General features: G+C 39.1%; 1 pseudogene; it reads left to right on the top strand.

The window, feature by feature from the left end:
- Positions 1-1,009: 1,009 nt before the first annotated feature.
- The window catches only part of LOC111167909 (ATP synthase F(0) complex subunit C3, mitochondrial pseudogene), a 51,808-nt pseudogene continuing 24,838 nt past the window's right edge, over positions 1,010-27,979 (top strand).

The raw sequence follows: 27,979 nt of genomic DNA, 5'->3' as shown, positions 1-27,979 counted from the left end.
AGCGCCCAGCCAGTCGGCTAGCAGTGGAACGCCTCACGGGCACTTGTCACTCGACTTCGCTGTCCCAGTAACTCTTCTCGGATCTGGACAAGCTCCGTGGACGCGGCGCGGCCCGGGCGGGTCTTAGGAGATCCCGATTATGTAAATAATCGTTGCACTGCGGGGTATTGGGGTGGGGGTGGGGTGAGGAGGGGTCGCCAGAGAGCCTAAGTTTCGCTTGAAGTCAATGAAATAGCTCGGACGAACTCAAGCTCTTTCTAAAGATTTCTCTTTTAAAAAATTACACCGTAGAATTGCATAGTATGCTGTATTTCAGCCAAAATTAGTGTTTGATATCAAGGTGGTCGTTTGAAGGCAACTCTGACACTTTTGTTTTCTAAGTAATACGTTTTGAGCTTTCTTTTTTTAGAGTAATACGTTTCTTTCATTAAAGGAATTTCTCAAAGTACAAAAAAATAAAGGAAAGAAGCCATGCGTTTCAAAGTACAGAAAAATAAAGAAAGAAACCATGCGTACCGTTTTGAGTCATCAATCTTTTTTTTTTTTTTTTTTTTGGAGCCATCATTTTTGAGGGATTTTCCCCCTAGTTTGCTTAGGCTTGTTTTCACCCGCAACCGCATACCCAGGCTCCAGATTTCGGAATAGGGTAAAAAGAGCGTGCGCCCCCTCCCGGCTCCCACTGGATAGCGGAGGGAAATCGGCCACGCCCCGCAGCCCCCCTCGGCTGCGGACTCGGGTCTGTCCCCCAGGAGCGGACGGCCGCCCGGCTGTTGATCGCAAAGGTCTGCGTGTTCCAAGAGTCCCCGGGAAGCCGAGCTGCACACCTGTTTTACGACACTGCTCAAGTCTCAGTCTGGGGGTCACTTCGTAGCAGCATCGGCTCTTTCTTTTCACCTTTGTGGCCTGAGTCTGTCTCCGGTCCTTAGAGCAATTAAGTTAATTGCTCTGACAATCCAATACCAGTACTGTACTGCCCTCTCCCAATCTCTGTGGCTTTTGTTGCGAGTTGATGGGGGCCGGCAGTGAAGAGAATGAAACACATTTTGCAGAACGCAGCGCTGTGGTATTGTCTCAGGCTTCTCGGCGCTCGTTTCCGGGTCCAAGTTCTGGTGGCATTGTTTCAGTCGGCTTTGCCCTTTTCCAAGCCCCCGTGGGTTAGTTTGAATCAAAAAAGAATGCTTATTTCTTAGCCCGTAAGGATGAGGAAAAGGGATTGCTGGCTTGAGAAAAAGGTGCTGAAATTTAGACTGCCTCCTTCCGAGATTCAGATTGTGGATTTTTAAAAATGAGGGCATGTTGGAGATTGTCGAATACTGAAATTTTTGTTCTTATTAGGGAGTTGGAAAATAGAAATGCCTCTCTTTTATTCAGTAATTAGGAAAAGTGTAAGCCCTTTAAACACCCTTTAAAATTGCGAAAGCTTCTGTGGATTCTCTTGTAAAATCAAAAAGAACGCTTAATTTATCTTTTCTGTAAATCTTTTTTTTTGCATGTGCTTAAAGTACTTGGATTGTGTTTGGCCGCCCATAGTTGTCCGGATTCTGAGTGACTTCGTATCTGAACTTTAAGTGTATTTTAGGGAGGGGAGCTGAGGGAGCTATAAGTGTAGTGAACCTTTACCTTTGGCTTCTGGGGACATTTTGTGGTGGCCAGGAAAACTTATTTAGTACTGATCTATGAGAATAGAATGGTTTAAAGAATTTGTTGGGGATTGCTCTTTTTGAAAAAAGTTACATTGTGTTCATTATGATTTCTAGAATTGTATACTATGCTGTATCTCACCCAAAAATAGTTTTTGATGTCAGTTGTAGTCATTGGAATGCAACAGTGACACTTGTTTCTTAAATAATAAGTTTTAAGCTTTATTATTTTATGGTAATACCACTATCTTTCGTTAAAGAAATTTTGCCAAATACAGAAAAATAATGTATATTGTTTGAATCATCAATTTTGAAAGATTACTTTTTCCCTAAATTTACTTAGGCCTGTTGCACCCACAGCTAAATACCCAGGTTCCAAATTGGGAATGGTGTTAATAGTGTTGAATATGCAATTTGGGAGACTGGGGGCTTATTAAAAAATGTTATTTTTCTCCATTGAAACGTCAGCATCAGCAGAGACTATTACAGCATTTTCTCCTTAAAGAAAGGGATGTTGGGACTCCCTTGGTGGCGCAGTGGTTAAGAATCCGCCTGCCAATGCAGGGGACACAGGTTCCATCCCTGGTCCAGGAGGATCCCACATGCTGGAGCAACTAAGGCCATGCACCACAACTACTGAGCCTGCGCTCTAGAGCCCGCGAGCCACAACTTCTGAAGCCCACGTGCCTAGAGCCCGTGCTCCGCAACAAGAGAAGCCACTGCAATGAGAAGCCCGCACACCGCAACGAAGAGTAGCCCCCTCTTGCTGCAACTAGAGAAAGCCGGCGTGCAGCAATGAAGACCTAATGCAGCGAAAAATAAAATAAATAAATTTATTTAAAAAAAGAAGGGGATGTGATGATAAAATGCTATAATAATTTTGAATATTACAATAACTAACATTAAATGCTGGAGTTTTTTAATGGCAGTAAGTTGGAAGATTTTGAGAACTTAAGTCTTTCTGTCATCTCTCAGTGATGTGTCATTCCTAGAAGAGTTTATCATAGAGATCTCTCTTTGAGGCCTCAAGATTTTCTTTGCAGCATGCATGTAAGAGCTGTGATTTGATGTCAAGACTCGTCAACTTCTTTTTGAATTTTTGATATGTTGCATGAGCAAAATTTTGCAGTTTTAGATTTGGGGATTTACACAGATCGAATTAGTAAAGCATCCTTTGTCATTTCCCCTAAGTACCTTTTATTTTCTTTCCCATTAAGAGTTAATTAGGTTTTTGGAAGGCATATCACTCATACTTATGAAAATTCTTTAATATTTTAGATACATCTGACCCAGCAATTCCACTTCTGGGAATTTATTCTAAGGAATGGATATGTACACAGGGTTAGTTACTGGACGTTTGTTGCAATGTTGTTTATGATGATGGAACTTTGAAAAAACTAATTGTTCCTAAAAAGGGAAATGGTAAAATAATTTAAATCATGGAATATAATAATTCATACTATATATTAATACAATGTAAATCTATACAACCATTACAAATCATGCTGTGGAAGAAATTTGACAAAATGAGAAAATGGTCATAATATCAGTGTAAAAAAGAACAACTTCTTTAAATTTATGAATATTATCCCATTTTGGGTAAAAGAAGTACAAAAAAATTGAATTGTAGTGAAGATAATACTTGATTCAGGCTTGCCACTTTGAGAGAAATTCTTCTACATAGTATAGTGCTAGACTGCAAGAAGGAAAAAGGAAAGGCTGTATTCACATATCTAGGCACTGAAACCATTCTCTCTGAAATAATCATTGACTACCTAGAGATGAATGGGGAGTTTTCAAGTGTCCCTGCTTATCCGCAAGGTTTACTCCTTTTTATTTTATTTGAGCCTCTATAATCTTATTATAGGTTAGTAGATTTGCTGTTGTGAGGATTAAAAGACTGGCAAGTAGGCTCTCAGGTTGGCATGTAAGTGTGCAAGTTCCAAATATGCGATAAGATTGCACTGTAGGGCTTCCCTGGTGGCGCAGTTGTTGAGAGTCCACCTGCCGATGCAGGGGATGCAGGCTCTAGCCCCCGGGAGGATCCCACGTGCCACGGGGCGGCTGGGCCCGTGAGCCATGGCCGCTGGGCCTGCACGTCCGGAGCCTGTGCCCCACAGTGGGAGAGGCCACAGCAGTGGGAGGCCTGCGTACCGAAAAAAAAACAAAACACATACACACACACACACACACACACACACACACAAAAGATTGCACTGTATGTACATCAAAATGTTTTATCTCCGGAGAGATGGGATTTGGGGGTATTGTTTTCTGTATTTTCATTATTTCCCAAAATATTGAAAATTATTATATTTTAATTTTACACCAAGATAAAGAGGTATGACTTAAAATTTAAAAATAAATTTCAGGTAGGCAATCATTTCACAGGGTTAAAGATCAAAAAGTTAAAAAATAGTATACAATGGAAAGGCTCCCTCTTTCCCCTGTTCTTCATCTCCTCAATTCCTATTCCTTCAATTTGCCTGCCCTGGGTAGTCATTATTACCAGTTTATTGCTTGTCCTCCAGAGATATTTCATGCATTTCTATATCAAAATAGATTTACATTTTCTCCTTCTTAGATATATTTGAAGTTTTCTTCCATTGCTTTTTCCACTTGACAGTGTATCATAGAGACCTTTTTGTATCAGTACATACAGAGTATCCTCAATAAAAGTGTTTTTCTTTTTTTTTTGAATTTTTGAATTTTATTTTATTTTCTTTATACAGCAGGTTCTTATTAGTCATCAATTTTATACACATCAGTGTATACCTGTCAATCCCAATCTCCCAATTCATCCCCACCCCCACCCCCGCTTTCCCCCTTGGTGTCCATACATTTGTTGTCTACATCTATGTCTCAATTTCTGCCCTGCAAACCGGTTATCTGTACCATCTTTCTAGGTTCCACGTATATGCGTTAATATACGATATTTGTTTTTCTCTTTCTGACATACTTCACTCTGTATGACACTCTGTATGACACCACTCTGTATGACAGTCTCTAGATCCATCCACGTCTCAACAAATTTCATTCAAAACAGTTTCATTCCTTTTTATGGCTGAGTAATATTCCATTGTATATATGTACCACATCTTCTTTATCCATTCATCTGTCAATGGGCATTTAGGTTGCTTCCATGACCTGGCTATTGTAAATAGTGCTGCAATGAACATTGGGGGTGCATGTGTCTTTTTCAATTATGGTTTTCTCTGGGTATATGCCCAGTAGTGGGATTGCTGGATCATATGGTAATTCTATTTTTAGTTTCTTAAGGAACCTCCGTACTGTTCTCTATAGGGGCTGTATCAATTTACATTCCTACCAACAGTGCAAGAGGGTTCCCTTTTCTGCACACCCGCTCCAGCATTTGTTGTTTGTAGATTTTCTGATGATGCCCATTCTAACTGGTGTGAGGTGATACCTCATTGTAGTTTTGATTTGCATTTCTCTAATAATTAGTGATGTTGAGCAGCTTTTTATGTGCTTCTTGGCCATCTGTATGTCTTCTTTGGAGAAATGTCTATTTAGGTCTTCTAACCATTTTTGGATTGGGTTGTTTTTTTAATATTGAGCTGCATGAGCTATTCATATATTTTGGAGATTAATCCTTTGTCTGTTGATTCATTTGCAAATATTTTCTCCCATTCTGAGGTTTGTCTTTTCATCTTGTTTATGGTTTCCTTTGCTGTGCAAAAGCTTTGAAGTTTCATTAGGTCCCATTTGTTTATTTTTGTTTTTATTTCCGTTACTCTAGGAGGTGGATCAAAAAAGATCTTGCTGTGATTTATGCCAAAGAGTGTTCTTCCTATGTTTGCCTCTAAGAGTTTTACAGTGTCCAGTCTTACATTTAGGTCTCTAATCCATTTTGAATTTATTTTTGTGTATGGTGTTAGGGAGTGTTCTAATTTCATTCTTTTACATGTAGCTGTCCAGCTTTCCCAGCACTACTTATTGAAGAGACTGTCTTTTCTCCATTGTATATCCTTGCCTCCTTTATCATAGATTAGTTGACCATAGGTGTGTGGGTTTATCTCTGGGCTTTCTATCTTGTTCCATTGATCTATGTTTCTGTTTTTCTGCCAGTACCATACTGTCTTGATTACTGTAGCTTTGTAGTATCGTCTGAAGTCAGGGAGTCTGATTCCTCCAGCTCCATTTTTTCCCCCTCAAGACTGCTTTGGCTATCCAGGGTCTTTTTTGTCTCCATGCAAATTTTAAGATTTTTTGTTCTAATTTTGTAAAAAATGCCATTGATAATTTGATAGGGATTGCATTGAATCTGTAGATTGCTTTGGGTACTATAGTCATTTTCACAATATTGATTCTTCCAATCCAAGAACATGGTATATCTCTCCATCTATTTGTGTCATCTTTAATTTCTTTCATTAGTGTCTTATAGTTTTCTGCATACAGGTCTTTTGTCTCCCTAGGTAGGTTTATTCCTAGGTATTTTATTCTTTTTGTTGCAATGGTAAATGGGAGTGTTTCCTTAACTTCTCTTTCAGATATTTCATCATTAGTGTATAGGAATGCAAGAGATTTCTGTGCATTAATTTTGTATCCTGCAACTTTACCAAATTCATTGATTAGCTCTAGTAGTTTTCTGGTGGCATCTTTAGGATTCTCTATGTATAGTATCATGTCATCTGCAAACAGTGACAGTTTTACTTCTTCTTTTCCAATTTGTATTCCTTTTATTTATTTTTCTTCTCTGATTGCCATGGCTAGGACTTCCAAAACTATGTTGAATAATAGTGGTGAGAGTGGATATCCTTGTCTTGTTCCTGATCTTAGAGGAAATGCTTTCAGTTTTTCACCATTGAGAATGATGTTTGCTGTGGGTCTGTCATATATAGCCTTTATTATGTTGAGGTAGGTTCCCTCTATGCCCACTTTCTGGAGAGTTTTTATCATAAATGGGTGTTGAATTTTGTCAAAAGCTTTTCCTGCATCTACTGAGATGATCATATGGTTTTTATTGTTTTGTTTGTTAATGTGGTGTATCACATTGATTGATTTGCATATACTGAAGAATCCTTGCATCCCTGGGATAAATCCCACTTGATCATGGTGTATGATCCTTTTAATGTCTTGTTGGATTCTGTTTGCTAGTATTTTGTTGAGGATTTTTGCATCTATATTCATGAGTGATATTGGTCTGTAATTTTCTTTTTTTGTAGTATCTTTGTCTGGTTTTGGTATCAGGCTGATGGTTGCCTCATAGAATGCGTTTGGGAGTGTTCCATCATCTGCAATTTTTTGGAAGAGTTTGAGAAGGATGGGTGTTAGCTCTTCTCTAAATGTTTGATAGAATTCACCCGTGAAGCCATCTGGTCCTGGACTTTTGTTTATTGGAAGATTTTTAATCACAGTTTCAATTTCATTACTTGTGATTGGTCTGTTCATATTTTCTATTTCTTCCTGGTTCAGTCTTGGAAGGTTATACCTTTCTAAGAATATGTCCATTTCTTCCAGGCTTTCCATTTTATTGGCATAGATTTGCTTGTAGTAGTCTCTTAGGATGCTTTGTATTTCTGCAGTGTCTGTTGTAACTTCTCCTTTTTCATTTCTAATTTTACTGATTTGAGTCCTCTCCCTCTTTTTCTTGATGAGTCTGGCTAATGGTTTATCTATTTTGCTTATCTTCTCAAAGAACCAGCTTTTAGTTTTATTGATCTTTGCTCTTGTTTTCTTTGTTTCTATTTCATTTATTTCTGCTCTGATCTTTCTGATTTCTTTCCTTCTGCTAACTTTGGGTTTTGTTTGTTCTTCTTTCTCTAGTTCCTTTAGGTGTAAGGTTAGATTGTTTATTTGAGATTTTTGTTGTTTCTTGAGGTAGGCTTGTATAGCTATAAACTTCCCTCTTAGAACCGCTTTTGCTGCATCCCATAGGTTTTGGATCATCATGTTTTCATTGTCATTTGTCTCTAGGTATTTTTTGATTTCCTCTTGGATTTCTTCAGTGATCTCTTGGTTATTTAGTAATGTATTCTTTAGCCTATATGTTTAGCCTCTTTTTACGTTTTTTTCCCTGTAATTGATTGCTAATCTCATAGCATTGTGGTCAGAAAAGATGCTTGATATGATTTCAATTTTCTTAAATTTACTGAGGCTTGATTTTTGACCCAAGATGTGACCTATCCTGGAGAATGTTCCATGCGCACTTGAGAAGAAAGTGTAAGCTGCTGTTTTTAGATGGAATGTCCTATAAATATCAATTAAATCTATCTGGTCTTTTGTGTCATTTAAAGCTTCTGTTTCCTTATTTATTTTCATTTTGGATGCTCTGTCCATTGGTGTAAGTGAGGTGTTAAAGTCCCCCACTATTATTGTATTATTGTCGATTTCCTCTTTTATAGCTGTTAGCAGTTGCCTTATGTATTGAGGTGCCCCTATGTTAGGTACATATATATTTATAATTGTTATATCTTCTTCTTGGATTGATCCCTTGATCATTATGTAGTGTCCTTCCTTGTCTCTTGTAACATTCTTTATTTTAAAGTCTATTTTATCTGATATGAGTATTGCTACTCCAGCTTTTGTTTCATTTCCATTTGCATGGAATATCTTCTTCCATCCCCTCACTTTCAGTCTGTATGTGTCCCTAGGTCTGAAGTGGGTCTCTTGTAGACAGCATATAGATGGGTCTTGTTTTTGTATCCATTCAGCAAGCCTGTGTATTTTAGTTGGAGCATTTAATCCATTCACGTTTAAAGTAATTATCAATATGTATGTTCCTATGACCATTTTCTTAATTGTTTTGGGTGTGTTTTTGTAGGTCCTTTTCTTCTCTTGTTTTTCCCACTTAGAGAAGATCCTTTAGCATTTGTTGTAGAGCTGGTTTGGTGGTGCTGAATTCTCTTAGCTTTTGCTTGTCTGTAAAGCTTTTGATTTCTCCATCGAATCTGAATGAGATCCTTGCTGGGTAGAGTAATCTTGGTTGTAGGTTCTTCCTTTTCATCACTTTAAGTATATCATGCCAGTCCCTTCTGGCTTGTAGAGCTTCTGCTGAGAAATCAGCTGTTATCCTTATGGGAGTGCCCTTGTATGTTATTTGTCGTTTTTCCCTTGCTGCTTTCAATAGTTTTTCTTTGTGTTTAATTTTTGCCAATTTGATTACTATGTGTTTTGGCATGTTTCTCCTTGGGTTTATCCTGTATGGGACTTGCTGTGCTTCCTGGACTTGGGTGGCTACTTCCTTTCCCATGTTAGGGAAGTTTTCAACTATAATCTCTTCAAATATTTTCTCAGGTCCTTTCTGTCTCTCTTCTCCTTCTGGGACCCCTATAATGTGAATGTTGTTGCGTTTAATGTTGTCCCAGAGGGCTCTTAACCTGTCTTCATTTCTTTTCATTCTTTTTTCTTTATTCTGTTCCACAGCAGTGAATTCCATCATTCTGTCTTCCAGGTCACTGATCCATTTTTCTGCCTCAGTTATTCTGCTATTGATTCCTTCTAGTGTAGTTTTCATTTCAGTTATTGTATTGTTCATCTCTGTTTGTTTGTTCTTTAATTCTTCTAGGTCTTTGTTAAACATTTCTTGCATCTTCTCGATCTTTGCCTCCATTCTTTTTCCGAGGTCCTGGATCATCTTCACTATCATTCTGAATTCTTTTTCTGGAAAGTTGCCTATCTCCACTTCACTTGGTTGTTTTTCTGGGGTTTTATCTTGTTCCTTCATCTGGTACATAGCCCTCTGCCTTTTCATCTTGTCTATCTTTCTGTGAATGAGGTTTTGGTTCCACAGGCTGCAGGATTGTAGTTCTTCTTGCTTCTGCTGTCTGCCCTGTGGTGGATGAGGCTATCTAAGAGGCTTGTGCAAGTTTCCTAATGGGAGGGACTGATGGTGGGTAGAGCTGGCTGTTGCTCTGGTGGGCAGAGCTCAGTAAAACTTTAATCTGCTTGTCTGCTGATGGGTGGGGCTGGGTTCCCTCCCTGTTGGTTGTTTGGCCTGAGGCAACCCAACACTGGAGCCTACCTGGGCTCTTTGGTGGGGCTAATGGCGGACTCTGGGAGGTCTAACCCAAGGAGCACTTCCCACAACCTCTGCTACCAGTGTCCTTGTCCTCACGGTGAGCCACAGGTGAGCCACAGCCAACCCCTGCCTCAGCAGGAGACCCTCCAACACTAGCAGGTAGGTCTGATTCAGTCTCCCCTGGGGGCACTGCTCCTTCCCCCGGGTCCCGATGTGCACATTACTTTGTGTGTGCCCTCCAAGAGTGGAGTCTCTGTTTCCCCCAGTCCTGTTGAAGTCCTGCAATCAAATCGCGCTAGCCTTCAAAGTCTGATTCTCTAGCAATTCCTCCTCCCGTTGCCGGACCCCCAGGTTTGGAAGCCTGACGTGGGGCTCAGAACCTTCACTCCAGTGGGTGGACTTCTGTGGTATAAGTGTTCTCCAGTCTGTGAATCACCCACCCAGCAGTTACGGGATTTGATTTTACTGTGATTGCGCCCCTCCTGCCGTCTCATTGTGGCTTCTCCTTTGTCTTTGGGTGTGGGATATCTTTTTTGGTGAGTACCAGTGTCTTCCTGTCGATGATTGTCCATCAGCTAGTTGTGATTCTGGTGTTCTCGCAAGAGGGAGTGAGAGCATGTCCTTCTACTCCGCCATCTTGGTTCAGGACCCTAAAAGTGTTTTTCTAAAAAACGATCAGAACAGAAAGAGAGAATAAAGACAGAAAATGGAGCTTGATCAAAACTTCTATTTGTTTTGTGTTTTTTTTGTTAACAATGTTCATTTATTTAATTAATTAATTTATTTAGGCTGCACCGGGTCTTAGTTGCGGCACGCAGGATCTTCGTTGCAGCACGCAGGCTCATAATTGCTGCATGCAGCTTACTTAGTTGAGGCATGCGGACTTCTTAGTTGTGGCACGCAGACTCCTTAGCTGCAGCATGCATGTGGGATCTAGTTTCCCAACCAGGAATCGAACCTGGGCCCCCTGCATTGAGAGCATGGAGTCTTACCCACTGCACCACCAGGGAAGGCCCACCTCGATCAAAAAGCGAAAAAACAATTAAAAGAGGAGTTTTCCTCATGTTTGTTGGGGTATTGAGTACAAGACTCTCTTGCTTAGTGAAGAGGAAATTGCTCTGAGTACTGATGTAAGGAATTGTAAAACCTTCCAGTTTAGTTAGTCAATAAATTAGTTTTTAAATGTTACTTCAACATCGAAGTAATAATATACATCATTGAAAAAATAAATCGATTCTTAAAATTTTACTACAGAAATGTGGGACACATTCCTCTTGAGTGCTTGTTTATTTCCTGGGAGGCAACTACTTTCAACTCTTGCAACTTTTCCTAGTAGTATTTACCTCTGTCTTTCTAAAAAGTATACTTTATAACTACTTCTTGATTTAAATGATTTAATGGCTTTTTTGGTAAATTGAGAACTAATACATGAAGATGAGGATTTAGCTCCTTTTCTCTGTATTCTATTTTGACTTCTTCCATCCTCTCAATTGAGATTTTTTATCTCAATATTTAGTTAAATCAGTAGTGAGGTTTTATATTATTATGCCTAGGTGAATATGATTAGCCTTTCAGCCAAAAGATAAACTAAGATTGTTTCTTTCATTTACTTAATTTTCTATTAATGTATGGTTGATTTTTTCCAGTTACTGAGATGTGTTAAACAAATGCAGGAATCTGTCAATTTCATTTTTTCCTTAAGACTTCCTTTCTCTAGACCTCATTCTTTTTTTCCTGTTTTTTATTTATTTAGCAGATTACATTCCATTATAGCTTATTACAAACTGTTGGGTATAATTCCCTGTGCTATACAGTAAATCCTTGTTTTTATCTATTTTATGTATAGTAGTTTGTATCTGTTAATCCCATACTAATAAAGTAGTTTTCTATGTCTGTGAGTCTGTTTCTGTTTTGTATATAGATTCATTTGTATTACTTCCACATATAAGTGATAACATATAGTATTTGTGTTTCTCTGTCTGACATTTCACTAAGCGTAATATTCTCTAGGTCCATCCATGTTGCTGCAAATGTTAAAATTTCATTCTGTTTTATGGCTGAATAACATTCCAATATATATATATATATATATATATATCACATCTTCTTAAGCCAATAGGCTGTTGACGGGCGCTTAGGTTGCTTCCATATCTTGGCTACTGTAAATAATGCTACTGTGAACATTGAGTGCATGTATCTTTTTGAGTTAGAGTGTTCACTTTTTTTTTCCAGATACATACCCAGGAGTGAAACTGCTGGATCTTATGGTAGTTCTATTTTTAGGTTGTAAAGGACCTCTGTACAGCTTTCCATAGTGGCTACACTAATTTACATTCCCATGAACAGTATGCAAGTGTTCCCTTTTCTCCACATTCTCTTTGGCATTTTTTTGTAGACTTTTTGATGATAGTCATTTTGACCCATGTGAGGTGATACCTCATTGTGGTTTTGATTTGCATTTCTCTAATAATTAGCAATGTTGAGCATCTTTTCATGTGCCTGTCAGCCATCTGTATATCTTCTTTGGAAAAATGTCTATTTAGGTCTTCTGCCCATTTTTTTATTGGATTGTTTGGGTTTTTTTGATATTGAGCTATATGAGGTGTTTATGTATTTTGGATATTAACCCCTTGTTAGTTGCATCATTTGCAAATATTTTCTCCCATTCCATAGTTTATCTTTTCATTTTGTTAATGGTTTCTTTCGCTGTGCAAAAGCTTTTAAGTTTGATTAGGTCCAATTTTTTTATTTTTTATTTTATTTCTTTTGCCTTGGGAGACTGATCTATGAAAATACTACTGTGATTTATGTCAAAGAATGTTTCGCCTGTGTTCTCTTCTAGGAGTTTTATGGTGTCATGTCTTACATTTAGGTCTTTAAAGCATTCTGAGTTTATTTTTGTATATGAGAAAATGTTCTAATTTCATTGTTTTACGTATAGCTGTACAGCTTTCCCAGCACCACTTGTTAAAGAGACTCTCTTTTCTCCGTTGTATATTCTTGCCTTAGTTGTCATAGATTAATTGAGCATGGGCTTATTTCTTGGCTCTCTATTCTGTTCCATTGATCTATGTTTCTTTTTTTGTACCAGTACCATACTGTTTTGATTACTGTAGCTTTTTTTTTTTTTTTGCGATATGCGGGCCTCTCACTGTTGTGGCCTCTTCCGTTGTGGAGCACAGGCTCTGGACGCGCAGGCTCAGCAACCATGGCTCATGGGCCCAGCCGCTCCACGGCATGCGGGATCCTCCTGGACCGGGGCATGAACCCGCGTCCCCTGCATCAGCAGGCGGACTCTCAACCACTGTGCCACCAGGGAAGCCCGATTACTGTAGCTTTGTTGTGTGTAGTCTGAGGTCTGGAAGGGTTATGCCTCCAGCTTTTTGCTTTTTTCTCAGGTTTGCTTTGGCAATTCTCAGTATTTTGTTATTCCATATAAATTTTTAAATATAAATTTATTTATTTATTTATTTTTGGCTGCGTTGGATCTCTGTTGCGGCACACAGGCTTTCTCTAGTTGCGGCGAGTGGGGGCTGCTCTTCATTGAGGTGTGTGGGCTTCTCATTGCAGTGGCTTCTCTTGTTGAGAAGCATGGCTCTAGGTGTGTGGGCTTCAGTAGTTGTGGCATGCGGCCTCAGTAGTTGTGGCTCATGGGCTTAGTTGCTCCACGGCATGTGGGATCTTCCCGGACCAGGGCTCAAAACTGTGTCCCCTGCATTGGCAGGCAGATTCTTAACCACTGTGCCACCAGGGAAGTCCCCATATAAATTTTAGGATTATTTACTCTAGTTCTGTGGAAAATGTCATGGGTATTTTGATAGGGATTGCATTAAATTTGTAGATTTCTTTGGATTATATGACCATTTTAACAATATTAATTCTTTTAATTCAAAAGCATGAGATATTTTTCCATTTCTTTTATCAGTGTTTTGTAGTTTTCAGCGTATAGGTCTTTTACCTCCTTGGTTAAGTTTATTCCTAGGGGTTTTTTTTTTATGTGATTTTATTTAATTAATTAATGTATTTATTTTTTAACATCTTTATTGGAGTATGATTGCTTTGCAATGGTGTGTTAATGTCTGCTTTATAACAAAGTGAATCAGCTATACATATACATATATCCCCATCTCTCTTCCCTTGATGTGATTTTAAATGGGATTGTTTTTTACTTTCTCCTTCTGATATTTCATCACTGGTGTATAGAAATGCAACAGATTTCTGTATATTAATCTTGTATCCTGCTACCTTGCTGAAATCATTTATTAGTTGTAGTGGTTTTGTGTGGAGACTTCAGGGTCCTCTATAGAGTATCACGTCCTCTGCAGAGAGTGGGTTTTACCTCTTCTCTTACAATTTGGATATGTTTTCTTTCTTTCTTTTTTTTTTTTTGTCTGATGGCCATAGCTGGGACTTCCAATACTTTGTTAAATAAAAGCAGTGAGAGCGGGCATCTTTAGTTTGTTCTTGAATTCAGCAGGGAGACTTTCAGCTCTTCAGCATTAAGTATTTTGCTGGCTGTGAGTTTGTCATAAATGACCTTTATGATAGTGAGATATGTTCCCTCTATACCCACTTTGATGAGAGTTTTTATCATGAATGGATGTTGAATTTTGTCAAATGTGTTTTCTGTGTCTATTGAGATGATCGTGTGGTTTTTGCCTTTACTTTGGTTAGATCTCACTCTTCATACTCTGATCTGGTCTGGTTCTAGGTTTGCACCAACCTAAAGAGTAGGATCTTTAAAGAGATAAGAAAGGAGATTGCACCCATGAAATAAGAATTGGACACTATGGATGGAAAGGAACAATCAGAGAAGGGGAAAGTGCTCTATAAAATTAAAAATATGATAGCCAAGATGGAATTCTGAACTGAAGGGAGAAGATAAAGTTCTCTCAATTTGGTGCATAGCTGGGACTTTCCTTCACGTCTCTCCTAGTTTGGATCCTTTATTTGGATCCTGGTTTGGTTTACTCAATCACTTTGGTGAAGCACTTAGTCCAGTTACTTTTTAAGAAAGGATAAATTTTCTAAGTCCTTGTGTGTCTCAGAAATGTCTTTATTCTACCCTTACACTTGATTTCTCTGGCATGCTTTTTCTGGTACACTCCTCTCTGGTATTCTGAAATTTTATGGTTATGTGACCTTACTGTGGTTCTTTTTTTCCATTTATTGTGTTTTGGCTCTTTCAACCTGAGGCCTCTTTTTTCCTAGTCTGGTGAAATTTATTTCAATAAGTTTTTTTCTTTCCATTTAAAATGTTCTCTCTCTCTCTCTCTTTTTAAAAATAAATTTATTTATTTTATTTTTGGCTCCGTTGGGTCTTTGTTGCTGCGTGCGGGCTTTCTCTAGTTGCAGTGAGTGGGGGCTACTCTTTGTTGTGGTGCACGGGCTTCTCATTGCAGTGGCTTCTTCTGTTGTGGAGCACAAACTCTAGGTGCACAGGCTTCAGTAGTTGTGGCTCGCGGGTTCTAGAGCGCAGGCTCAGTAGTTGTGGCGTACAGGCTTAGTTGCTCTGCGGCATGTGGGATCTTCCCTGACCAGGGCTCAAACCCGTGTCCCCTGCATTGACAGGCGGATTCTTAACCACTGCACCACCAGGGAAGCCCTCTCTCTTTTTTTTCCTGTTCTTTTTGTTTGTTTGTTTGTTTTTGTTTTTGTTTTGCCACACCACGTGGCTTGCGTGATCTGGAACAGGGATTGAATTGGGGCCATAGCAGTGAAAGCCCAGAAATAACCACTAGGCCACCAGAGAACTCCCATTCTTTTTCTTTAGTTAAGTATTTTAGATCTCCTGGATTGATCCTTTAGTTTTCTTCTCTCTTCTGTTTTTTATCCTTCTCCTTTTTTTTTTAAACTTCTCAAGGCAATTTTTTTTCAACTCTATCTTCTAGCACTTCCACTTTTATTCAGTATTTATTTTTGATTATCATATTTAAAATTTTAACCTTTCTTGTTCTCTGATTGCTTCTTTGCATTTTATAGATGCAATATATTTTCTTATCTTTTTAAAGATATAAATTGTAGTTTTATTTTTGGAGTTTTGCTTTTTTCATTGTTTCTGCCCTTTGCGGTCCTTTTTCCTGTTTGTTTGGCTTTTCAGTTTCTTCAGGGAGAAGCCTCCCGTCCTCTGTAGTGTGGGATATAATCCTAGGTGTCGCCATTCTGGGAGCAGGGCCAATGAAGTGGAATATGTCGAGATTACCTAAGACTACCCCCAAGTTCAGTGATTCACTAAGAGGACCCACAGGACTTGGCATGTAGTCATACTCACAGCTATGATTTAATACAGTGAAAGGATACAACACAAAATTAGCAAAGGAAAAATGTAGGTGGGGCAAAGTCCAGAGGAAAGCAGGCACCAGCTTCCAGAGTCCTCTCCCACTGGAGTCACACAGGCTGTGCTGAATTTTATGCACCAAAATCCTAGACTCCCAGAAGGAAAGCAGGTGTTCGGCACAAACCACATTGTTTGTGTTTAGGCACATTAAACCGCTTCTGTCAGTTAGGGAATGGTGGGAACCTTCTTGAAATCAGAGTCTCCAGATACCAACCAAAGGCTAGCCTTGCAAACAGGCCTTTCAAAGAATAGCAGTCTTAGGCCTGCTATGTGAATTCTTTCCTGAATAGGAACTGAGGGCCCCACAGTTTAATATACAGTTGACACTTGAACAATATGAGTTTGAACTGCACAGGTCCACTTGTACACGTGTTGTTTTCAATAAATATATTGGAAAAATTTTTGGAGATTTACGACAGTTTGAAAAACTTGCAGACAAACTCTGTAGACTAGAAACATGGAAAAAACTAAGAAAAATGTATGTTATGAATGCATAAAATATATGTAGCTACTAGGCATAAGGTGATTGATATTTAATATAAAATTAATAATGTGTTAGTTTTCTTACTGTTTTATCACTTTGATTTCAAAGAATTACATTACCATACAGTATGCCTCTCTTTCTTCCTCTCTCCTAATTGGAGAAATTGTGTATCAGCCTATCATCACAGGTAAGTGGTTTCTTTAAAAAGGTAACAATGTTTCCAGTACTGTATTATGAATATATTATTGTATGCCATAAAAATTTTATAATGACTTATTTATTAGTGTATAGACCAGGCTTACCATGAAATAATCACATTGGTTACACTAGGCTACCATAAAACAATCATGTTGCTTCTTCATTATCAATGCATGAATCGTTATACCTGTAAAGAAATATAAATTTCTTTTTCACATTATCTTTTCATTTTTGATGTCTGGTGTTAGTAACACATATAATATCTACAGTGTTTTGTATCTTATAAGACAATATGATGTAGATACTTATAAACAGTTGTAAACTTACAGTATCAGTAAATACAGTCCAGTACTGTATTTTCCCTCCCTTATAATTTTCTTAATAACGTTTTCTTTTCTCTAGGTACTTTATTGTAAAAATACAGTATATAATACATATAACATACAAAATATGTGTTAATTGACTGTGTTATTGGTAAGGCTTCTAGTCAACAGTAGGCTAGTAGTATTGATAGTTAAGTTTTGGGGGAGGCAAAAGTTATAGGTTGATTTTCTGCTGCATCAGGGAGGTTGGTGCCCCTAACCCCACATTGTTCAAGGGTCAACTGTATAGGCTTTCTCTTAACCTCCTTATCTTTGCCTGGTGCCCTATCCTTGCCCTCTACTGGTAACCTGGTGGCCAGAGCCTTTCAGCTGCTGTAGGTGAAAAAGTCACCTGTTTGCAACAGGGTAAGAGAGTGGCCCTGGGTGAGTGAATATCCAACATTTTGCTGTTTACTTGTCCTATAACTATGTGACTGGTTCTCAAAGTGTGGTCTCAGGGGGCTCCTGAGACCCTTTTCATAATAATATTTACATGATGTTTGCTTTTTTCTTATAAGCATACAATAGAGTTTTCTAGAGGCTATATAGTGTTACAGTAGACTGAATGCAGAATTATAAGCAATGCCACTCTTCTCACTAATTTATTTTTTGTTTTGGAAAATACGGGTTTTTTTCATAAAAATCATTAGCTTATTATTTTTAAATGGAGTAAAAATTTAAAATAATTTGAATTTCTCAGTTTTTCTTAAGATAATAAATCTAGATAGATATAACCCACATAAACAAAAGTTCTTTGGAGTCTCAATGCTTTTTAAATACGTAGGTCCTTGGACCCAAAAGCTTGAGAAACCTACATTTCCCATTCTTCTGAGTCTAGCAATTTGTCCTTTTACTTGTTGTCTATCTGTACCTGTGTGTCCAGTATGGTAGCCATTAGCCACATGTAGCTATTTAAATATAAGTTAATTAAAATGAAATAAAATAAAAAATTCAGTTTCTCAGTCATACTAACCAAATTTCAAGTGTTCAGTAACCACACGTGGGTAGTGGCTATTGTATTGGGCAGCACCGATCTAGACCATTTTCATCATTGCAGAAAGTTCTGTTGGACAGTGCTGATCAAAGCTGTTAACATTTAGAAGCTGTTCTTATCTCTTCCCCTTATTCTTTTCTACCCTCACGCTCTGCTTTACATTATGATAGCTGAGCCCATATACATATATTATTGGTTCATAAAACATTTCATCACCACCAAGGCAAAGGGACAGGACAGTCTTTCCTAGTGCACACACCCATGCACACTTGTGAAGTGGAGGTGGTGTTGCCATATATGCAGTGCAGACCTGTTCAAAGCACTATGCAGTGAAGCACATTCACAAAAACTGCAATGTGAATGGCTCCCACTGGAGGTACGCAGTGCAGGGGCCCTGAGTGCCTCAAAGAGCCAGGATTTGAATCCAGGTTTGTGTAATTCTACAGTCTGTGCTTTTTAAAAACTTTGGTTAAGATCACGCAATCAATCCCTCTTGTCCTAGATATATGTGCTGTTGGAGGGAAACTTTCAAAAATGGGTAAAATCGGGCTTCCCTGGTGGCTCAGTGGTTGGGAGTCCGCCTGCCGATGCAGGGGACGCGGGTTCGTGCCCCGGTCTGGGAAGATCCCACATGCCGCGGAGCGGCTGGGCCCGTGAGCCATGGCCGCTGAGCCTGCGCATCCGGAGCCTGTGCTCCGCAACGGGAGAGGCCGCAGCAGTGAGAGGCCCGCGTACGGGGGGGAAAAAAAAAGGGTAAAATCATGGTTTTTATACAGATATAAAATGAACAAGTGTTAAACATTTTATTTAACTCACTGATTAAATGAGGGAACCAGTAAGATGTTACAGCCAATTCAAAGGGAGAGTCCAAAGAACGGACACGTTTATAGATCAGGACTATTGAAACGAATGTGCCGAGAAGGCAGAACTGGCCTCTTCCATTGTAGAGGGAAGTCAGTTGAACCTCCACCAGACAGAATTCACACGCCTAAAGGCAAGAGTTATTTTGCATCACTATCAGTTTTCTTCCGTAGAAACTAATAAAGTAAAATAGCTCAAGAGCAATCAGAGGCTAGAATCAGATAACCTGGGAGGGCGTGATCTAAATGCAGCATAGTTTTCCACTGAAGCACACATCTGTTACAAAACTCATCCAGCAAATTTTGGATTTTAATTTGCCTGCCCTTGTAAAATTACCTAAATGAAAATTCTGGTTAACAGAGAAGTTACACCTAGCGTTGAATAAATTTGTGTTCTGGGTTCATTTTGTTTGCTAGGTTACTTGCTCGTTTTAAGCAAGTTGTTTAGGTTTCTAAGGCAAATCAGTGATGAGCTGAATAGATAATTTAGAAGGTTTCTCGCTTTGGTCCCAGATAGGTTTCCTTGCTGATACAGTACTGAGAGTGACTAGCAGTTTTTTTAAGTTCAACACTGCCTGGAGCTTGGGGGGGCATCAAACTTAGTAAGTCTCAGTCCTATGTTTTCATTGGAGAGACAGCCGTATACATAGCAAACCATTGTACAGTGTGATAGGTACTGCAGCAGAAGTGGGAATAGTGTGATAGAATCACGAACAAGGAAGCAATGAAATCTGGCTAGGGAGTCAACATTTCGTCAGGGCCTTGGAGGACAACTAGAATTTAACCAGGATGATTTTTCCATTCATACATATATGAGAACTTCCAATTGTACTTCCAAGTAAAAAGCCCATCTCCTAGATGATCCCCAGACCTGGCCTCGGGGTAGTCGCAGCCTGTGTAGGCTCCTTCAGCATTGTATCAGGATTGCTTTGTATACGTACATACATAATGGTGGAAGTGGCAGCGTATGGATTCCAAGACTTGGTCATGAAATCCATTGCTGCTTCCATCGTGGCCTCTCTTTTTTTTTTTTTTTTTTACATCTTTGTTGGAGTATCTCTTGGCTTTCTTGCTCTGAGCGTAACCAACTGTCACGTTGTGGGAACACTTAAGCTGTCCTATGAAGAGGCTCCTATGGGAAGAAACCAAGTTTACCCTCGGCCAACAGCTACCCAGCCAAAGAGTATTTCCTAGCTTCCCTGGAATCTAGTTTTATCTTTGTGACTAAGTTCTTGGGAGCAGAAGAGAGGTGTGCAACTTCTGTTACTCGCCTTTAAAACATAGTTTTGCAATGTTTTTCATTATCACTTCCGTAAGGAGCCTTCTTAGACTTTTTTTCCCTAATTGCCCCCATGAAATTTTAATACCACAGATGTATATCTTTTTATGCACTGTATGTAAATATCTGTGCTTTAGCCATAAAAAGACTAAAGTTTTTTTGCCCTTCCACCACCGTGAGCCAGATTTTGCCCCTTGGGGGCAATACGTCCTTTCTGAGAATGCATGCTTTAATGAGCTGGGTTTGTTCTCCCCTTCTTCTCTTTCTTCCTTCTCATGGGCAGAATTGTGCAGTGAGCTAACTTCAACTAGGCAGACAAAAAGAGAATGCAAGCAACAAGATAGAAGGAACCTGGATGCTTAGACATCATCACAGAACAAAGCTGCTAGCCTATGTCTAGACAGTTAACTGAGAAAGAAACCTACCCTGATCTCATTTGACCCATTTTATTTGGGGGCCTTTATTATAGCAACTTAGTCTGTATACTAACAAAAATGCCTCCCATTTTTTCAAAATTGTTTTAGAAATTTAAAAAATGTCTCTTCTATTAGTCCATGTCACCCAGATCTGCTTACCCATGATACAGAAACATTATTAACCCTTCTGCCATTTGCAAGCACCTATGATTACCAGTGCTGCAAATTATATACATACTAACATTATTTTATTCAAAATTTGGGCCCCTCTAAGTGATATCTCATAGTCATTAAACCAAGGTGTTACCATGCTTTATCTCATAGCATATATTACGAATTTGCTGTAGTTTTGTTTTGCTGGGTTTTTTTAACCATTAGTTTTGAAGCAGTAGAGTGTCCTTGGAGCATGTTGCAGGATCTTCATAAACATTTTAAGGTACATTTCAGAAACTTGAAAAGATAGTATTTGAGAATTTAATTCCCCAAGCTTCAATAAAATGATAATAGAAGGGAATAAAAAAGGCAAAAGAGAGGGGAACAGGAGACCACAGTAATTTCAAGCATCTTTTAGGGCAGTGATCGCCAAAGTGTGGTCCCTGGGGCAGCAGCATCAGTATCATCTGGGAACTTACTGGAAATGCAAATCCTTGGGCCTCACCTCAGACTTACTAAATCAGAAACCCTAAGGATGGGGCCCAGTAATCTGTTTTAACAAGCTCTCTAGGTGATTCTGATGTGTGTTCAAGTTTGAGCAGTACTTCCTTCAGAGAATGGAGATTCCCTTGAAAAGTAAGCCAGTTGACCACTGTCCTTCCCTCACCCTCCATGCTCAGTATTTCTTGGCACCAGGGGCCACAGAAGACGGGAATGAGATGTGCAAGCAAGGGTATCCTTTCATCTTGAGGTGGCCACCATTAACATTCTGGTTATCATCCTTTCATGCATCTCTGTATGTATATACATGTGCATATGTTTAATTTTACACATACGAGATCATACTGATATTTTTTAATAGTCACTTTTTGGTTAATCTTTCCCTTCTTACGTTCCACATCTTAGCAATGTAATCTTATATTAGCAAAGTAATATGTATATTTCAGCAATGTATATATTTTGTATATAGCTACACTTTTCTTTATGCTCGTATATATATCATACATAGACACAACGCAAGTTTTTCTTTTTTTTGCAGTACACGGGCCTCTCACTGTTGTGGCCTCTCCCGTTGCGGAGCACAGGCTCCGGATGCGCAGGCTCAGCGGCCATGGCTCACGGGCCCAGCCGCTCCGTGGCATGTGGGATCTTCCCGGACCGGGGCACGAACCCGTGTGCCCTGCATCGGCAGGCGGACTCTCAACCACTGCGCCACCAGGGGAGCCCAGTAAAAAATATTTTTTAAACTCATAAATATTTGAAAATTAACAAACATACTACTAAATAATGTTTCAATCAAAGAAATCAGAAGTGAAATTTCAAACCATTTTGAAGGTGATGAAAAGGAGAAAAATTTAGACCCATGAGATACCACTCTAGGAACTAAAAGAGTCCTCAGAGGAAATTTTAGAGCCTTAAATGCCTTCATCATTAAATAGGGTTTTTAAAAAATGTAAGGAAATTATTAAGTAAGGAAAAAGGATAAAAAGCAGAATACAGTAGGAAGCAAGAATTGATACAGATAAAGCTAAGAGTAAATTTTTAAAACTAGCAAGGATATATAAATCCAAAAGCTTGTTCTTTGGAAGAACAAAAACCAAAAACCTGATTTCGGTAAATAGTGGGGAAGAGGGGGAGGGCTGAACGAAAATGCATAGGATCAGAAAGAAGAAAGAAGACGTAAAAGAGCTTAAATAAACAGCAGGAAAACATCATGTGCAACTCCATGACGACAAATCTGAAAACCAAAAGAAAACAAATGACTTCTCAGCAAAATATAAATTATAAAAATTGACTCATGAAATAATAGAAAATTTGATTAGATGAATTACTTCAAAAGAGAAAAACTGGGCTTCCCTGGTGGCGCAGTGGTTGCGAGTCTGCCTGCCGATGCAGGGGACACGGGTTTGTGCCCCGGTCCGGGAAGATCCCACATGCTGCGGAGCGGCTGGGCCCGTGAGCCGTGGCCGCTGAGCCTGCGCGTCCGGAGACTGTGCTCCGCAATGGGAGAGGCCACAACAGTGAGAGGCCCGCGTACCGCAAAAAAAAATAGTATCCGCCTGCTAATGCAGGGGACACAAGTTCGAGCCCTGGTCCGGGAAGATCCCACATGCCACGGAGCAACTAAGCCTGTGCGCCACAACTACTGAGCCTGTGCTCTAGAGCTGGCAAGCCACAACTACTGATCCCACGTGCCACAACTACTGAAGCCTGTGTGCCTAGAGCCTGTGCTCCGCAACAAGAGAAGCCACCACAATGAGAAGTCCACGCTCTGCAACAAAGAGTAGTGCCCGCTCACCCTAACTAGAGAAAGCCCGCATGCAGCAATGAAGACCCAAAGCAGCCAAAAATAAAATAAAATAAATTTATAAAAAAGAAAAAAAAAACCCCACACATTAAAAAGAAAATTTAATGTAAATGGGTAAAAATATATTAACTTGATTACAGGTAGTGCTCCTGGAATAGTGAATAGTTGGGGTTAATACTGGACCATGTTGGGAAGAGAAGTCATAGATTTAATAATTTGTTTATTGCAGATTTTACTAGGAATAATTTTAGAGCAAAAGCTTAAAAATGCAACCAATATAGTAATTATCACCATAAATTGGATACTGATTCCTGAACTTAAGATATTTCAAGACTTTGCAGGATTTATGGTATGCACAGCTCTAGTTTCCAATATGTAGTTTAGAACTCATAGTGCTTTTTTAACTGTTATAAGAAATCAATCTGGGGACTTCCCAGTGGTCCAGTGATTAACACTCTGCGCTTTCAACTCAGGGGGCACCAGTTCGATCCCTGGCCAGGGAAATAAGATCCCACATCCCGCATGCAGCACAGTGCAGCCAAATAATAAAAAAAAATAAAATGCAAGGATGAAAAAGGATAAAAAACAAAGAAATCAATCTGTACTTGTCATTCAAGGGAAAATCTTTGCCCTCAGTTTACCAGTGATGAATGGCTCAGTGATTTGGCTTGTTTGGTTGACATTACAGCTCATCTAACTACCGCAAATACAGGGGCATTCACAAGGAGTGCAGCATTTATATGATTCAGTTCTCCCCTATGTAGTAAATATATATGCTTTTTGGCAAACTTTTTTTTTTTTTGGCTGCTCTGCGCAGCACGTGGGATCTTAGTTCCCCCACCAGGGGTCGAACCCGCACCTCCTGCAGTGGATGCGCGGAGTCTTATCTACTGGGCCACCAGGGAAGTCCCTGGCAAACAGTTTTTTAAGGAACAATCTGGATCACTTGCATATGCTGAAGTTGGTTTCCAGAAATGAAAATTATGGCCTTAACTTCATTCCCCAAATTATGGAATTTAAGACTGAATTCCAAGCAGGCTTTTTGATTTTACACTTTATGAAAATGAACGTTTTTCAATTAATAGCAATAAGGTGAATGGATAGCTACAAATGAAAGTATTAAAAACTAAATATTATAACATCGGAGCACAGAACTCTGCAAATAGCTTTGAATTATCCTAAATTTAAAGAACTATGCAAGGGCTTACCTGGTGGCGCAGTGGTTGAGAGTCCGCCTGCCGATGCAGGGGACACGTGTTCGTGCCCCTGTCTGGGAGGATCCCACATGCCGTGGACCGGCTGGGCCCGTGGGCCATGGCCGCTGGGCCTGCGCATCCGGAGCCTGTGCTCCGCAACGGGAGAGGCCGCAGCAGTGAGAGGCCCGCGTACCACAAAAAAAAAAAAAAGAACTATGGAAGAACTTCATCTTTGTTTGAAAGTACCTGTGTTTAAGAAGAGTTTTTTTCTCTTATGAAACTCAGTTTTAAAAAACATACTGCTCTTAGTTCAAGGATTCAGGGCTGAATTCTATATTATACATTGCATGCTAACTACATTGACATCTTGCTACAGTTTTATATCAAAAATATATGAGCTACAAGAAAAATTTAATAATTACGTTCCTATTTTTTAATTTGTATTTTTTGAGTTTCAAAATTATGATCTCTTATATCATAAATGCTTGCATTATGTTACATGCCTAAATCATAGTTCATTAAAAATAATGTTTGATTCTATTCCTGGCATTGAATTTTCTGTTATCTTGATCACTTCAATTATTTATGTTACTAGCTTGTCCCCTGTAGGTATTTGAGTTTGTGACCTTTGTCATAGTTGAAAGGTAAAATCTTAGCTGTGTCCTTGGGGAAGATGCCTGTGAAAATATGGTGATCACATCATTCTAATTAATTTTACACTGTTACCACTTTTCCTTAACTTAGGCATTAAATGTATTTTCATGGTGGTTTGTTTCATGGTGGCAGTTTTAGGAACTGAAAATTGAGCATTTATGCTTATTTATTTCAACATTGTAAGTACATATTAGACAACTCAGTATCATGGGACAAGAGCATTTCCCTTCACCCTTCTCTCACCCCCTGTAGAATCTTCAGGGAAAATTCCCTGTGAAAACTTCTGGGCAAAGCATTGAAAAATAACACCCATAAGCTGTGATAGGATCAGAGACTCCACCCAGACTGTTTAGATGGGTAATTCTGTTCAGGTGAGGAACCAGAGGCTGTGCCACGTTTTGTAATAACTCCCGAGTTTCTGTCGTTGCCTCATTGAAATTCTTTGGTTTGGGATCAGTCGTATGCCGTCTGTGAGAAGCTGCCTGGTACTCTTCTCTCCCTGGCAGCACTATCCTTGCCTTGGCTCCAATGCAGCTATGGCTCTGCCTTCTCAATTGCTTGCTGTTTGTTGCCCTTTCATAGAATTATAGACTTTAAAGAGTGTAGTAAAACTTTTGACCACAGAAGAAAAAGGTTTTGTCTAGTTTCTAAACTGGTCCAAGGAAAACAGAAAAAAAGGACGATGGAAAAAGTTTTTCTAAATCTTATGTAATTTGTAGGTACTGAATTGTCACTATTCATATTTCCTTTGTTCTTCCCTAAAGTTCAGTGTCTATTTGGATGTTTAAATTTTAACTTTGCTGACTGATTAGAAAAAATACGTTTATTTAAAGAAATGACAATATCAAGGGGTAAAATGGCAACTCTCCGCTCTTCTCATTTCTCCTCGCTCCCTTTTGATCCTTCTTTGGGTCAGATAGGTATAACGGGAGTTACGTTTCTGAATCTGTTCTTCAGTGGTTCTCAAGTGTGGTCCCTGTGCGCATACTAACTGAAAATGCAAAATCTTGGGGGCCATCCCAAACCTACTGAATGAAAAACTGTTGGGGTGTATGTGGGCAGCAATGTGTGGTGATTGTGGCTTACACTAAAGTTTGAGAACCACCATGCTATATGACTTGAATTATACCTCTCTTAGCTTTGTACATGGAAACCTAGAAAAGTTTTCAAACTCCTTTAGTGTCTTTGTGCTTTCCTTTCATTGCTTTGGGAGTCTGAGATAAAGTATATATATTGTGGTAAGCCGGGCACCTTTATCCTAGCTGGCTGGGACTTTGTGGTCCCTGCATTCAGTGAACTGCCTTGAATGATAAAACTGATTGGTGAGGTAATGGATGAGACAGAGATGCCATGGGTACTTCCAGAAGTCAGTTAGGTCTGGCATCCCAGGAACTGTTGATCAGAAGGGAACCTAGTTTTGAGACATGGCCAAGAGCAATTATTCTCATCTTGATTAGTTAGTGTATGTAATTCACTAGAGAAAAAAGAAAGTCTGAGTATATGACTTTGCATGCAAAGTCGTGTGTTTAATTTCTTTTTTTTTTTTTTTTTTTTGCGGTACGCGAGCGTCTCACTGCTGTGCCTCTCACGTTGCGGAGCACAGGCTCCGGACGCGCAGGCTCAGCGGCCGTGGCTCACGGGCCCAGCCGCTCAGCGGCATGTGGGATCCTCCCGGACCAGGGCACGAACCCGTGTCCCCTGCATCAGCAGGCGGACTCTCAACCACTGCGCCACCAGGGAAGCCTAATTTCTTTTTATTGTGGTAAAATATACATAACATGAAATTTACCATTTTAATCATTTTTAAGTGTACAGTTCAGTGGCATTAAGCACATTCGCACTGTTGTGCACCTATCATCACTATCCATCTCCAGGACTTTTCCATCATCCCAAACTGAAATTCAGTACCTATTAAGCAATAACTACTCATTCCTCCCTCCCTGGAGCCCCAGGTAACCACCATTCTACTTTCTTTCCTATGAATTTCACTATTCTACGTTCCTTATATAAGGGGAATCGTACAATTTTTGTACTTTTGTGTCGGGCTTATTTCACTTAGCATAATGTCTCTTTCATGTACAGTAGCATGTCAGAATTTCATACTTTTTAAAGGCTGAATTCCATTGTATGTATATACCACATTGTGTTTATCCATTCACCTGTGGGCAAACATTTGGGTTGTTTCTACCTTTTGGCTCTTGTGAATAATGCTGCTATGAAAATTGGTGTACAAATACCTGTTCAAGCCCCTGCTTTCGGTTCTTTTGAGTATTTACCTAGAAGTGGAACTGTTAGATCATATGGTAATTCTATGTTTGGTTTTTGAGGGACTGCCACATTGTTCTCCATAGTGACTGCACTATTTTACATTCCCACCAGCAAGGCACAAAGGTTCCAGTTTTTCCAAATATTTTCTTTTTTTCTTTTTTCTTTTTTTTTATAATGGCCCCCCTAATGTGTGTGAAGTGGTACCTTATTGTGGTTTGGATTGTATTTCCCTAATGATTAGTAATATTGATTTCATGTGCTTATTGGTCATCTGGATATCTTCTATGGAGAAATGTTTCTTCACGTCTTTTGCCCATTATTTTAATTGGGTTATTTTTTTGTTCGTTTGTTTTTGAGTTGTAGGAGTTCTTTATATATTCTGGATATTAATACTTTATCAGATATACATTTTGCAAATATTTTCTTCCATCCTGTCGGTTGCCTTTCTACTTTTTATACTGTCCTTTGATGCACAAAAGTTTTAATTTTGATGAAGTCCAGTTTATATGTTTTTATCTTTTATTACCTGTGCATTGAATGTGTAGATCCCTTTGGGTATTATTGAGATTTTAACAATTTTAATTCTTCTAATACATTTATTTGTTGAGTATTTTTATCGTGAAAGGATGCTGAATTTTGTCAAGTGCTTTTTCTGTGTCAGTTGAGATGATCATGTGGTTTTTCCCCCTCGAATTCATTTTATGAAGCTAGTATTACCCTGATATCAAAACTAGACAAAGAATTTAAAAAAAAGAAAAGTACAGACCAACATCCCTCGTGATATTGAAAATGCAAAATTCTTAGCAAAATATTAGCATTAGAATTCAACAAGATATAAAAAGAATTATA

The sequence above is a fragment of the Delphinapterus leucas genome, chromosome 13, assembly GCF_059928025.1.
Source record: "Delphinapterus leucas isolate spDelLeu-1000000601 "Yukka" chromosome 13, BTC_Dleu_Yukka2, whole genome shotgun sequence".
Lineage (NCBI taxonomy): Eukaryota > Metazoa > Chordata > Mammalia > Artiodactyla > Monodontidae > Delphinapterus > Delphinapterus leucas.
This window is presented reverse-complemented; position numbering and strand designations above follow the sequence as displayed.